This window comes from Lycorma delicatula, chromosome 1, assembly GCF_047948215.1.
Source record: "Lycorma delicatula isolate Av1 chromosome 1, ASM4794821v1, whole genome shotgun sequence".
NCBI lineage: Eukaryota > Metazoa > Arthropoda > Insecta > Hemiptera > Fulgoridae > Lycorma > Lycorma delicatula.
In genome coordinates, this window is record NC_134455.1 from 158,612,939 (window position 1) to 158,629,164 (window position 16,226).

A 16,226-nucleotide genomic window follows, 5' to 3' on the forward strand; every position below is an offset into this window, starting at 1 on the left:
GTTTTGTAATGAACAAGAAGATGGGGAAGAGAGTAGAGCATTTCAAAATGCACGGCGACAGAATTATTGTAATAAGGATTAAATCAAAACCTATGCCGACAACGATTGTTAACGTCTATAAGCCTACAAGACCCCATGATGATGATGATGAGGTTCAGTGTGTATGCGAAGAAATTGACGAAGCAATTAAACAAATAAAAGGGGATGAACATTTAATAAGAGTTTGAGATTGAAGCATTGGAAAAGGCAAGGAAGGAAATATTGTGAGTGAATATGGGCTGGGTAAAAGGAATGAAAGAGGAGGCCGACTTATAGAGTTTTGCACGAAGTATAATTTAGTAAATGCCAAAACCCAGTTTAAAAATCATAATGGAAGAATATACTCATGGCAAACGCCAGGTGACACTGCATGATATCAGATAGATTATATCATGGTTAGGCAAAGATTTAGAAATCAACTCATCGACTGCAAAGCTTACCCTGGAGCAGACATTGATAGCGATCATAATTTAGTGATAATGAAATGTAGATTGGGGTTTAAAATCCTTAAGAATAGGTGTCATATGAATAGATGGAATTTAGAGAAGCTTGAGGAAGAGGAGGTAAAGAAGATTTTTGAGGAGGACATCGCAAGAGGTCTGAGTAAAAAAGATAAGGTAGAAAATGTAGAAGAAGAATGGGAGAATGTTAAAAAGGAAATTTTTAAATCAGAAGAAGTGAACTTACGCGGAACAAAGAGAACTGGTAGAATACCTTGGATGTTAGAGAACGTACTGCAGCTGATGGATGAACGTAGTAAATATAAGAATGGTAGTGATGAAGAAAGTAAAAGAAACTATCGACAATTAAGAAATAGTATAAACAGGAAGTGCAAACTAGCGAACGAGGAGTGGATTAAAGAAAAGTGTTCAAAAGTGGAAAGAGAAATGAACATTGGTAAAATAAACGAAGCATACACGAAGTTTAAGGAAACCTTTGTGTTCATTTTTGAAATCATCCCGGAATAGTCGCTTTAATATTGGAGGAGCAGCTAGAAGGAAAAAACTGTGCAGGCAGGCAACGTTTGGAATATGTAAAACAAATTGGTAGGAATGTAGAATGTAGGGTATACCGAAATGAAACGACTAGCACTAAATAGCGATTTTTGGAAAGCTGCATCAAACCAGTCAAATGACTGAAGACAAAAAAAAATACCAAACAGTTTTTATTATTCATTGTTGTTACACTCTAAACACGCTAGTAGAAGCATGACAAATTCGACGGATGAAATGATAGGTGAAGAAATGCCAGACAAGTTTTTGAAACCTAACTTGAGATCAGCAGATTAGATGCCAGCATCCTAACCGTTAAAATAGCTAATCGACCGATCATGGGATTATAAAATTGTATCTTTATGTATACAAACGTATTCATCGTTTTAAAAAAAAAACAACATTTTTTGTTTGTTTTAACATTCTTCGGGCGTAACAGACTTAACCTTGCAAGACCATCAATTTAAAAAAAAAATTCCATTCTGTGATAATGATTTGCACAAAAAACCAACCTTTAAGCAAAAATAAAAATCTTTGTGAGATTATGACTAAAATCTTAGAGTGGGTATGGGCCTTTTTTTTATTAATGAATAACTGATTTACTATTGTGTTTTTAAGTAACATGGAAACAGACGAAGCAATTTATATTTAAAATTGACAGTGACTGTCAACCCAAATATATTGAAGAATAAAAATAAATCGTTAAGTTTAAAACAAAAATTAACTGAAGTTTGCTTCTTTAGGATGATTATCTCGACCATGATTTTTAAGTTGGTTATTAAATAATTACAGTATTACAAAGCTTTCAAAACGTATCAGTACTGTAATTAACAGATTTAGTTTTTTGATTCTATTTTTTCAAGTCCGAATACAAAATTCCCTGCGGCAAAGAATTTCAGGTAAGTTTCTGGTTACAAAACGAAAGCTCTTTCTAACAACGGCCTAGTTGGACTTTACACAGCAAGAAACATGATTTTATACCGAGAGGACTACCATTATAGCCGGTAGACTAGATAAAGTAGGGGTAAACTAGATAAAGCGGTCCTACCATCTCACTCTAAGTTATAGGTAGATCAGTAGGCTACAAGTATTTATAAACAGATTGTGACAGATAACTGTAATGAATGGAATTGTATGTTAAATACTGAAATTAAACAGGTTTATTAAATAAATAAATTAAAGTAGACGAGAGAGAAATGTAACGAATGAAAGCAAAGTAGTTTTTGACGACCGCTACGTTGGAAAAATCTGAATGATTACTTTTGTCGTCAGTACTACATAATAAATAGATGTATATTGTGGACGTGCATGTTTATACGACTACAAATTTTTATTTAAGAGCAAATTTTAGAATCATTCATTAATTATAAATAAAAATTTACATTCATAAAGGCAAATGGATTATATTACTTCTACTATCAATAACTATGTTAATTAATTTTTATTCTATTTAAAAAAAAAAATATTTTTAAGGATTTTACAAGTAAAACTCGCTTATATATTTATTAAATAAATCTCTTTCAATTAGATCTGCAATGAAAGATTTAAATTTAAAAAAAAAACTGATGGACACCATATGACTTCCTTGTACGCCTATTAAATTACATATACACATTTTCTTAAAATGAAAATTACATAAATTTTTATTTCATTAATAACTTCTAATATTTTTCATATTTTATTTTTATTGTTATTATTGAATTATTATTTCTCGTAAATTTATTTTTTTACAATCAGAGGTTAATAATTAATAACAGATCAATATATTTAAATTAAAAAAAAAAATAAAAAAGAGGTGAAGATGCTCTTGTAAGATCCAAATATTTCATTAATTAAAATTTCATTTGGCTATAACTCTAGAATAAGTGAAGATAAGTACTACTTGTGACATATCGTTGAAAAGCTCTCAATGAGGGCTTATTTCTGCAGTTAACAAAAAGTCCAACATCCAAATTTGTTTGGATTTCGGGTTTTTTGCTCACACTCTCAACTGATCAACCGTAAGAAATCGTAAGACATCAACCGTAAGACATAAAATAACTCTGAAAATACTCCTGAAAGTAACGACAAGGCCCCGCAGTAAAATTCTAGCAACTTCTATCGTTCAAAATACCTTGAACGGAACTACAAGAATCATTTAGACCCATCTTTGAGACTAATGTTATGTATGTAATTACGCAAACTTTCTCCTTTTTTTTTGTGACCGGAAAAAAATTAAGGATCAAGCAATTTCTGGCGACTTACATATCAGGGTATTTAAGAAGCATTTTTTTTAAGTTTGCGGCTTTTCCGAAGCCGGCTTGTAAAAGAATATTAGTAACACCATCCAAGGTACAGTAATTACAAATGTTTATATTTTATTAAAAGACAAAAATACAAAGCAGACACACTAATTTAACTACTAAAAATAGAGCCATCTTATTTCATGGGGATATCGACGAAAACGAACTTTCTGAATAATGCTTAATCTGAATTATTTTCTGAATCCTATACCTGAGTGATTCTTAGAGTAGCCAGCCTACGTCACCCGCCAGTCTCATAGATTGCAAGTATAGATGCACGTACTATTAATTGTATGTGTATCTATATCTGCAAAGCTGTTTCGACTGTAGATAAAATGATAAGTCTCCAATAAAGTACAGAATATTTCGAGAAATGCGTATTTATTAATGATTTATCAGTAATAAAGTAATAATAAAACTACGCCGACCAATAAACAGCACAAGCCATTTCGGGAAATATTTCATCAAAATCAAAATTACTATCTTGGATATCTTTTATATCCAAGCCTAATTTCAATTACAAGAAACACGCTTTATGTAAAATTGCCACACAAATACGTTTTATGGATGCACGCTATCCCTAGTACACCTATTATAAGATGTTCTATTTAAGTTAAAAAAATAAATACTCTCTTCGTTTAGAAAATTTTCTTCTTTCTTCCAAAAAAAATATTTTTCTATTTTCTTAATAGAAGAATTTTAAAAGTTTTTTTCTCTTTAGAGTAATAAAAAATAGATTAAATGTTAATAATTAAGACTATAATAATACTTAAAATGTTTTAACATTTTAGGCAGAATGAAGAGTAATATTATATGACTTATCTTTCATCCGACATCATACCCATTCCATGCAGCATACCAGTAGACGATTTTAACAAAGCAATTTCCACGTTTCCTTTGGAGCTACATTATAATATTGTTATCGGAACTTGCGGAATGAAATTCTGTAATATTCAACACTACCCTGTATTCTTATACGTACCAGATGTTCTAAATTTTAGATTTCATTAAATTACATAGCAATTGTTATTTTAATCGTAAAATAAATATTTTTGTTTAAACTTTGTTTTTTAAGATGAATTACGCACAACACGATCAGAAAATAGATCGACATGATATTTTATAAAGTTATTTATACTCGGTGATAAAAAAATAATCGCTGTAAATAATAATAGCCGTAAAAAAGTAATCGAAAAAAGTAATTTTATGTAAGGTATAGAAAAATTATTGATACAAATTTAAAGTAACTTTAACATCAAAGATTCAATATGGAGGTTTGGGCTTCTTGCTGTCAGTGAAAAAGTTGATGCACAAAAAATTTAGATTCTAGATTCGATTCGCACACAATCTTATCTGAATTTTCATACACAATACACGCAGAAAGAATGAAATGCATTGCATAAATAAAATTTTGCACGCACGAAAATGCTTTAGACAACAGCCGAACTCAAAATAAAATCTGATTACGAGATAAATATTAAATCGTTAAATACGCGTATTCCATCAAAAAATACCGTAATGAATGCGTACTTTTACGGTTATAGGACTTCTGCTTGGCCGCAGATTATAATCGTCGATGAGTAGGGTGTGAAGATCTTCATACAGTATGATGTACAAGTAATTGTGGAACATCCAGTAATCACTGGATATATTTTATTGGAAACCTTGAATTTTGTGGAGATAACATTTTTTTGAAGTCTTTGAGAAATGAACTTCCCTTTTCCGAGAAGAAGAGACTAACAAAAAATGTTTATGTAATTGGTTTAGTACCTGACATTTTGTTTTTCTCATTTTTTTGGCCGATGTTAATCTTTTATTTATGAATATATGAATCACCGAAGTGATTACCTCGTTTTTCATCTTAACATTTTTACTAATAGACTGTTTAATTTTTAAAACATGAAAGAACAGTTTAAAAATATCACGAAAGTTCATCTTTTACTATTATTTATTATACTTTACTATTATTATAAACATAAATTATCAGGCCGAAAGCTGAATATATCATCACCACTACATATTGCTGAGGAGTTGTCATGAATTATGGACACACGTCTATAGTTCCTTTGCTTCTCAAAAGCACAAAAAACGGACAACAACTGATATAGTTTCTAGAAATAAGTAAATAAACGAATTAATATATCTCCCCTATACTGACTACAAATCGGTGGAAATGACCCGAATAAACACTTTATTTAGCAAACAAAGTACATAAAAACAGACGATCAGCAATCTACTCGTATTAACAATAATTAGAAATAGGAAAAACTGAATAAGAGACAACCTGAACTGATATGTGGATGTTGGCCATCAACGGCAGGAATAAAAACCAGAAAACAATTAAGACAGTATAATAAAATAAAAAATGTTTTACATAATAACAAGGGCTGTTTTTGATTGCTATGCTCCCTTGGAAGGCCTCTTGTTGTAAGCGTACAAATGATTTATTGATTATCTAATAATTATTTTTCATATAAATAATAGTGCTATAGTTATCAGTGCTTGATAACATTGAAGAAACTTTGATTTATGTGAGTAGCCTTGACTATTAACTACTGTTGTGTATCTGTGTTAGTGTCGGAGGTAAATATTTATTAAATTTTATTTTTATTTACTTCTGATACACTTATAGCTTCATATCTAAAGCTGCTTTGTATTAGTATATTGGAATTTAATTACAATTTATTCTTCGGTAGCTTTACTCGTTAAGCTATTGATTTGTATAGTTGTACTTCTCTGTTGCAGAATGGCCCAAAGGAATCCTCATGAGGGGAAGCCCCGCCGTATTTAGGAGGGACCGCAGCGCAGACGTCCTAGTTTGCCGGTACCTGGTGCTTCTAGTGACGCAGTACACACGATGATTGTGGAGAACGTAGAACATCAAGCTGCAAGGTTGCGAATAACTAAGAGAAAAGCTGAGCTTATTTCAGACAGTAGTGATGGAGACGTTACTGATGGATCCGACATGGATCACTTACTGTAGGAGTTGCGTGTCCTGGAGAAACTTTTATTCGGCAGAACATCAACACTAAGAAGGAAATTAAAGAGAGTGCTGCCAGGGCATTAGAGAAAGCCTTGAACTTAGAGGATGTAGTGACCTCTCTCTTTATGAGATGTCGTTTCCACGGCTGGGCTCCTCTACGAGGTCTGGTGGAATTGGGCGGCCTCTCCTCTAATCAGTATGGCTTTGTTAGGGAGAGGTCGACTACGGATGCTATTAGGCGTGTCCTCGATTGGCGAAAGATCGGGCACCGGGCAGCTGGTTTCAACGGAGGATACCGTTACTGGTCCTCCTAGATGTCAGGAATGGCTTTGGAAGCATTCCGTGGCCAGTTCATGCCTTTGTTGCGTGCACGCAGAGTCAGTGGATATATATTGAGTATTGTCAATTGCTATCTGCATGAGAGGAAGGTGACGACTCTGACTGAGGATGGAGAGATCTCCTTTGATATGTTTGGTGGGGTTCCGCAGGGGCCGCTCTTGTGGAGCCTTGCCTTCGACGGGCTGTTGCGTCTTGAATTTGAAGGAGACGTCGAATTGGTGGCCTATGCCGATGACCTGGACCTCCTGGTGGCCGGCTACACTGAAGCAGAGGATACGGTGAATGCCGTTGTGCAAAACGTCAGTGAGTGGCTACATTTTGAGAGGTCTTAGTTTGGCCCCCCAAAAGTCCATGGCCGTCGCACTCGCTAGAAGGAAGCGAATACGAGAGATGAGAGTAACTATTTGAGATGTTGAGGTTAACACGTCGGGGTACACAAAATACGTCAAAGTGTGCATCGAGAAGAATAGGCTCTTCAACACACTAGTGATGAGAAAATCCAAGAGTGCCGAGAGTATTGTTACCAAGTTAGGTCAACTTATGGGAGGCCATAAAGGACCGCGGACGTACAAGAGGCAACTTAACCTGCAGGTGGCTTTATCCATAATTTTCTACGCGACCCCTGCCTGGATGGATACATTTACCAGTAAAAGGAATGTTGATAGGCTGTCGTCTATTCAGCGGCGAATTGCCATTAAAATTATTGCGGCATACCGTAATTATTGTTTCCCGTAATGCTGCTGAAGTGGTTTCGGGCACCCCTCCTGTTCTGCTGAGGGCTCAAATGCTGTACAGGGTGTATAACGGAATGGCTAAAGTTGAGGCTAGACAAATCCTTTTGAGAGATTGGCAGGAAGTCTAGAATGCTTCTCCTACGGGAGAATGGACAAGACGCATTATATATCTGTGGGTTCAGCGTGGCTTTGAGGAGGTAGGATTCTAACTCTCCAAGCTGCTAATTTGGTATGGAAAGTTTGAGGGGTACCAGTACCGGTTTGGTAAACGTGCTACCTCTGTTTGTAGATACTGCGAATCACAGGACACACCGGAGCACACCATATATCACGGCTGTAGGTGGGATGGTGTTCGACAGGAGCTGGATTTGACCTGGCTTTCTCCAGAGAGGACTATGGGCTATATTCTTTCCGGTAGGCACTTTGGGAACTCAACTAGGTGCACCCCCCCCCCCCAGCATAAAGTAGTCATGTTGGAAGTAGTCATCAAATTAATTGGAATTTTCACCGTAAGCAGATGCAGTGAACCAAATCTCAACTGGAAACTGTATAGCCTCATATAGGATCACTGCTAAAAAACTACACTGGAAGTGGGGTATTCTAATGGGTTGCTAATAGTAATGGTTTACTAATATAATATAAAATAAAGATCCGACCGGCAGCCGACCTGCCATGTCGGACATACTGCCGGTAGGTGGGAAGGGCTGTTAGAGTAGAAAGGACACCCCTACGCTGTTCTATGGTTAATTGCGGGTTCGGTGTAAGGGAGTACGGAAAAAACAAAGTGCTATGTATAGCACTAACTGATTTATCGGTAAGAAATACTGACTTTACAAAAGGGAAAGTTAAAACGGATAATTAACTTGACTAAAATGATTAAAGGCAGAACGCATATAAAAAAAAAAAAAAAAAAAAAAAACAAGAAAAAGAAAGAAAAGAATGTAGATCACATAAACATTTGTGTATTAACATATCTTGTTCCAAAAATCAAAAAAATATTATTAACAATCACAGGTAATTAATTAATATCAGTTGTAAATAGAAAACATTACTTTTATTTTTAATAAAAATAAAAAAAAATAATAATTATAACACTGAAGTAGAAAAGTCAAAGTAGTATTTTATAAAATGTGATTCCACAATAAATAGCAGTTGCAAATAACGTGGTTAGCGTAAGAACTGAGCTTTCAGTTGAAGATTTCGACCGAAAACACTAGTAACAAGTAACGCTTCATAAAAAAAGAATCGCATTCAGAAGCGGTAAAAGAATTTTCCTTTCACGCACCTTTGAATTTTTACAATGTAGAAACCGAATCTCTCTCAGTCTTTCTCTCAACCTTGTTACTTTATTTACTGGAAACTGTTTCAGAAAAGAAAAAATAATAAACAAAAATAACAATAAAACCGAGTTCAAAAACCTAATAGTTGAAATAACAATTTTTCATGTCTTTTTTAAATTTTGCTTTTTTGAAGTCGGCATCAAATTAAATATTATCTTCCTTCTCTACTTCTATTTCCGGAACTACCGTAAGGTATTACTTTAGAGGATGATATGTATGAATGTAAATGTAGTCTTGTACAGTCTCGACCATTTCTGAGATGTGTGGTTAATTGAAAACCAACCACCAAAGAACACCAGTAACCACAATCTAATTCAAATCCGTATAAATACTAGATTTTGGATACCGGTGTTTTTTGGTGGTTGGGTTTCAATTAACCACACATCTAAGGAATGGTCGACCTGAGACTATACAAGACTAACTTCATTTACATTCTTACAACTTACTAAATCTTAATTTTACGCAGACTTAAAAAAAAATTGAAATCTGAAGAAGAATTTATATGGTTAAGTATTATTTTTCAACATTTTTTATCTTTTTGAATTCGGTTTTACTTCTTAAATAGTCTATTATAGATTTTTTTTTAAATTTATTTTTATTTAAAATACAGATTTTTTTAAATTTATTTTTATTTAAAATACAGGTAAGCCTATAAAAGCTGCAAACATATGGAAAACGGTGTTACAAGAAAAGTAAGGAATATAAATCTGCGTTTTGATAAAAAAAAAAAAATGATGAAAAAAATCTACGTACAGTACTAACAGAGTGATTAATGCATTAACCACTAATTAATTCTACAGAACGGTATTCTGAATTATCTCCTAGTGCTTCAGAATGCTAAACTAATGCTGGAAAATACGTGCCATTTGTAAGAATATATTTATCCTTTTATTTTTCAATGTGCTTTTTTTATTGGTATTGGAAATCCTTTAAATATTTTGCACCCAAAAATAATATTTAAGCATTTTAATCGCTTTATTCTGATGACAAAAATACATTCATCGCTCATCAGCTGTTCTAAGGCGACGGAGGGCCCGATACCGGTTCAAGTAAGGATACAGTTATCTTAATTCCGATTTAAAAGCCAAATGTTTCAGTTCGTCTAACAGCACTGTTCAGAAATGATCGCCTGAGTGAATATGTAGCAGTTCAGCGCGTTGCAGTTAGTTGGGTGCAACGGATGCTGTTCGGAAGGGAAAGAATACGGTTGTACTTGGCTTACCTTATGTAGGTCATTGTATGCTTGTTAAAGAAAAAAGTTCATACAAAATACTAATAAAATAATGGCAGAACAAATAATATTGTACTCAATAAATGAAAAAAAAATTACAAAAATCAGTAACTGCACAAAAGAAATAATAATAATAATAAATAAAGACCCAGTGCGGTGATCTAAATATTTCCGAACGGATTATGAATCCGTACAGCCCGCTAAGAATCTACAAAAATCATTAGAAAATTTCTTAGGAAAATAATAATGAAATGCATGACTAGGAACTAAAGTAATCGACTACAATTATACAATATTTTCAGCAAATAAAAATAGTTGGATATGCGATATTTTCGTAAAATCTTCCATTTCTTTCCAAACTCAACATTTTACAAAAAATACATTCTATTTTCGAAAATATTAACATTATCCACACAATATTTTTTTTTAGAGAACGTAACTTCGCAATATTTTTTTTACGCGGACAAAATATTTTAGTTAACCGATTTCTAGATTGCCAGTTCGGTAAGAAGTTCAATAAAGAAACACAAATAGAAATCAAACGAGTGTTACTGTAGGGTTTCAACAAGACCGTAAGAAGAGAGATGTAACTTGCTGATCGAATAAAAATTACAGTGTACTCCATAAATGTGACCTGTAGAAATTACAAGCCAAATTAATCTCTTGTACAATGATATTATTGATAAATATAATTTTTGTTTTTTAATGTTTGATACGTGCATTCTATTTATAAATATAAATACATATAATTAGAAAATATATAAATAGAGAATATAAAGTTTGACTTAAGATTAGTTTTCAGCATTAAATACACACAATTTTCAGATTTCAAAATATTTGATACAGTAGAATATGTCTTGTTCATAATATTATTACATAATTTTACGAACTCGTTATTTAATATTTTTAATCTATTTTAAAGGATTAAGCAATGTAAGTTTTTTTGTTATGTTAACATCATACTCTTTCAAATTCATGAAAAAATTGAACATGAATGTACATTTAAAACATATACAGGTTCATTCACGAGAACCGGATATTTTAAAAATAATCATAAAAAATTGAATATTTACTTTAAAAAAGTTTTATTGGTACTGAAACACTTGTTAAATCAAAGCATTTGTTACTTACTCAGGAACGAAAAATTATGTCCGGCAAGTGATGTCCATTTTGGGCAATACATTGTTGTAGCCTTTCACGGTAACTGGCCTCAATTCTTTGCAGCATGTCTACATCAATCTGGGTGACGTGATGACGAATTGCGATCTTTAGGTCTTCCAATGTACGCTGGTTATTGCCGTACACAAGCGATTTCAGAAACCCCCACAGAAAAAAATCACAACTACTCAAGTCGGGGGCCAAGAAATGTCGCCGAATCTGGAAACGATCCGTCCCAGAAACAAGTTACGGAGAACAGCCATCGTTGCCCTAGCTGTGTGCGCTGTAGCTCCATCCTGCTGGAATAACACATTTTGAAAATCGATTCCCCGGTTTCGTAACTCAGGGATGAAAAACGTATTCAACATCGCAATGTAACGATCAGCTGTTAACAATAACAAATTTTCATTTTCTTCAAAAATGGTAAGCATTTGTTGACAAAATTGTAATCGCTGCGTGAAATCTTGCTCGTTTAACTGCTGCACGTCGGCTATCTTGTAAGGATGGAAATGCAGGTCTGTATGCAGAATTCGTCTTACCGTACTTGTGCTCATTTGAAGCGCTGCTGAATGCCTCTGAATAGAGCAGCGTGGGCTTCTGACAATGGCTTCCCTTACTCCTTCGATGTTCTCCGGAGTGCTAGCAATTCGTCGGGGACCCGGTGGTTTTTTCTTCAATATTGAACCGCTTGTACGAAGGTTGTTTACCCGTCGCAATATTGTGTTACGAGAAGGGACACTTGCATTACGATGGATATTAAACTGACGGCGGAAATCTCGCTGAACAGCAGTTACGGATTCGTTATTTCGCACAAAACTGTCATACGCGTACAGGCGTTGGTCTAGCGTCCACGGCTCCATCTCAACGACTAAAATGTAAATGCTATGAACAAAGGAAACGTCAGACACCAGCCACGTGCCCCTCCCACCACGAACGCCCGAGTACAACCCACTTCAAAAACATCCGGTTCCCGTGAATGACCCTGTATAAACTAGTTTGCTTTTTTTCTACTTTTCGTAGTATTTCTTTATTAAGGCTAAAGCTATAATCTCAATGAAGTGAAATTCAGATTAATATTGTGAGTGAACTCTTATGACTCGTAAATAATTTGAACAATTTCTGATATACGTATGAATTTACAATAAAATCACATAAATAAACATATTTTTAATGATAAAAGCTTATCGATTACACAGTAAAATAGGTGATGAAAATAAGACTGGACTCCTCAGACAATAATCATATTGTACAAATTAGGATTATTTAAGAGGATATGTATAACTCAAGAAAAGTTTGTCATTCTGGTGTTCCTATACGTAGTTTAACTTGAACCAAGCGATTACATTATCATTTACCACTTTTTGTCTAAGTAATACATCCATATTCAGAATGTATATATATTTTTTTTTTTGTCTTCAGTCATTTGACTGGTTTGATGCAGCTCTCCAAGATTCCCTATCTAGTGCTAGTCGTTTCATTTCAGTATACCCTCTACATCCTACATCCCCAACAATTTGTTTTACATACTCCGAACGTGGCCTGCCTACACAATTTTTCCCTTCTACCTGTCCTTCCAATATTAAAGCGACTATTCCAGGATGCCTTAGTATGTGGCCTATAAGTCTGTCTCTTCTTTTAACTATATTTTTCCAAATGCTTCTTTCTTAATCTATTTGCCGCAATACCTCTTCATTTGTCACTTTATCCACCCATCTGATTTTTAACATTCTCCTATAGCACCACATTTCAAAAGCTTCTAATCTTTTCTTCTCAGATATTCCGATTGTCCAAGTTTCACTTCCATATAAAGCGAAACTCCAAACATACATTTTCAAAAAACTTTTCCTGACATTTAAATTAATTTTTGATGTAAACAAATTATATTTCTTACTGAAGGCTCGTTTAGCTTGTGCTATTCGGCATTTTATATCGCTCCTGCTTCGTCCATCTTTAGTAATTTTACTTCCCAAATAACAAAATTCTTCTACCTCCATAATCTTTTCTCCTCCTATTTTCACATTCAGTGGTCCATCTTTGTTATTTCTACTACATTTCATTACTTTTGTTTTGTTCTTGTTTATTTTCATGCGATAGTTCTTGCGTAGGGCTTCATCTATGCCGTTCATTGTTTCTTCTAAATCCTTTTTACTCTCGGCTAGAATTACTATATCATCAGCAAATCGTAGCATCTTTATCTTTTCACCTTGTACTGTTACTCCGAATCTAAATTGTTCTTTCACATCATTAACTGCTAGTTCCATGTAAAGATTAAAAAGTAACGGAGATAGGGAACATCCTTGTCGGACTCCCTTTCTTATTAGGGCTTCTTTCTTATGTTCTTCAATTGTTATTGTTGCTGTTTGGTTCCTGTACATGTTAGCAATTGTTCTTCTATCTCTGTATTTGAACCCTAATTTTTTTAAAACGCTGAACATTTTATTCCAATCTACGTTATCGAAAGCCTTTTCTAGGTCTATAAACGCCAAGTATGTTGGTTTGTTTTTCTTTAATCTTCCTTCTACTATTAATCTGAGGCCTAAAATTGCTTCCCTTGTCCCTATACTTTTCCTGAAACCAAATTGGTCTTCTCCTAACACTTCTAATATACTAATGTATATATATATATATATATATATATATATATATATATATATATATATATATATTTAAAAATGCAATCAAAATTTTTCAATCACTCATAGTTTGTGTGTGATAACGTTTTTGAAACATTGCTTTTGTGGACTTATACGTAATTGTTTAGGGATAACTTTGTATACAAACGAATATTTTAAAAGATTGCTAACAGAGGGGGAAGTACAAACATTATAAAGAAGTAGCTATAAATCGATGATGATTAATTTACTGTAACAAGTAAACATGCTGTAACATGTCGGCACAGAGCAGTCTTCTGAGTCAAACAATTGACAAATAATAATTATTTAAACGTTCGCTGTGTACGCACATACTGTAGTTTCATTTTGTTTTGTGATTTATACTTACTGTGTCAAATTGTGTTGTGTTAGTGAATAAATACGTCAAGGAAGTGCGTAAGTATCTTATGTTATGTGGGTGGGGAGATTTGACGTTTAAAGAACAACGATGAAGTTCGACTCCACCAGTTAAAAAATGGTATGAAATAAATTTTGACTATAAATTGGATGATTAAGATAAGAACTGGGCCCCACACATCTGCTGTTCGACCTGTGTGTAACGTTTGACAGACTAGAGGGTAATACAAATGAGTTTTGCCATACCGATGGTTAGCGTGAACCACAACAGTATTTGACGCACTGTTATTTCTGTATTACAAAGATAAAAGGAATAAGTAGTATACCCAAACACTTGCAGTGCAGTACCCAAATTTACCGCCTGCTTAAACGCTGTCCTTTTGCACAATGGCAACAAATTCTCTTCTGCGTCGTTAACTTGGAAACTAATATAAAAGAAACATATGACAACATGAAAAAACCGGTTAGAAAAACTTCTTTACAAATACCGTTGTTGGACTATGTGCTTCGATTTAACCTTTTTTGCGTTATTAATGGGTTTGCTGCTCGGCTAAACTAAATTTTATTGCTTTTTGAGTGAATGAAATAGCAGGAACAAGATAAATCATTAAAGACGGAAGGAATGACCAAAGTGTGAAGCACTTACGCCTGGACAAAAAAAAATGTTGTATATCCTCCGCTAGTTAATTCGGAAATGATTCTACTACTTCCTGTCCAAAATTAGATCTTTTCAGAAACTTTGTTAAGGTAATGAATGAAAATGGTACTGGATTCATTATTTGAAACAGAAATTTCCTCTTGTTACTGATGTAAAAATCAAGAATTTTTGCGGGTCCTCAAATAAGAACTTTGATTATAGATGAACATTTCTACGAACTGTTAAACCATGTCGAAAAGCCAGCGTGGAAATCATTTAATAGAATTGTGTAAAACGTTTTAGGAAATCATAAATAGCCCATCTACAAGGACACTTTGAGTGAATTATTACAACATATGGTGTGTAATTTGCCTCTAAAAATTTATTATTTGGTTTTGCACTTGAATTTCTTTCTGAACAATTTCCGCGCTGTCAATGACGACCGCGGAGAACGCTTTCACGAGCAAATCTCAGTCATGGAAAACCAGAGACAGTAAAGAGCAGAAATACTCGCAGATTATTGTTGGTCGCTAAAGAGGGATATTCCAGATACCAGACACCAAAAGAAAACACTACCACATTTCCATAAATTGAACAGTGAATGCCCTGTATCATGTAGATTCTTATATTTCTTTCAAAATTTATCTGCATATCACATAAAATCGGTGGGTGACGGAAAAAAATCTATTTACATATTTGAATTAAGCGTGAAAAGTTCTATTAGGATCATATATTTTGTTTCTTGTGCCAAAAATTGTTTAAGTTTGTTCCTTAGCAAATCAAACCTGCACCTCATGGCATAGTCCTGCCAGATGCAGAATATTAAGTACAATTCAAGGAGCCATATCTTATATCACAAGGCAAACTAAGATGGTTTGTTGTTGCTGAAGTTTTGGGATCAAGACGGGAATTTACTATAAAAAAAATACAAAACTCTCAGCACTTTGAAACCTCAATTATTTTCGAATTTTTAAATCTGAAATAACACTACAATATTATTATGATATTTTCTAGAAAATTCGAAAAGTAATTCTGAAAAAGGTATTCTTAGTATTTTGGTGACAAAAATACTAAGTTGACAAAAATACTAAATACTGTGTTGAAATTAGGGCAAGCTTATAAACTTGAGGAGTACGTTATATAGATTCGTCAAAGTAGAGTTTAAAAGATTTTAATTTTAATTGTAATAAATATCTATATCAGTCATTTATTAATGTGAAAGAGACATGATGTTATGTAAAGGATTGTTGAAAAGATAAATTACAAAAGGTATAGAAAAAATGTCCGTGGAGATTTAGAAGTAATAGAACTTTAGTTAGGGTTGCAGTTAAGACACTGGTGTTTTATTTATGAGTGGAACAGGCGAGGTCGGATCAACATTTTCATGAAACATAGGAAGAAACGACATAATTTAACTCTGGGCAAAAATTTAAACCTCACTCCCAGCCACGAAAATAGTATGTCTTCTCGCAATCTGACTTCA

General features: G+C 33.7%; 1 protein-coding gene across 6 annotated transcripts in view; it reads right to left on the minus strand.

Moving 5' to 3' along the window:
- Positions 1–16,226, minus strand: part of Tsp26A (Tetraspanin 26A) — a 263,618-nt gene that overhangs the window by 99,179 nt on the left and 148,213 nt on the right. The gene's annotated exons all lie outside the window — the stretch shown is intronic.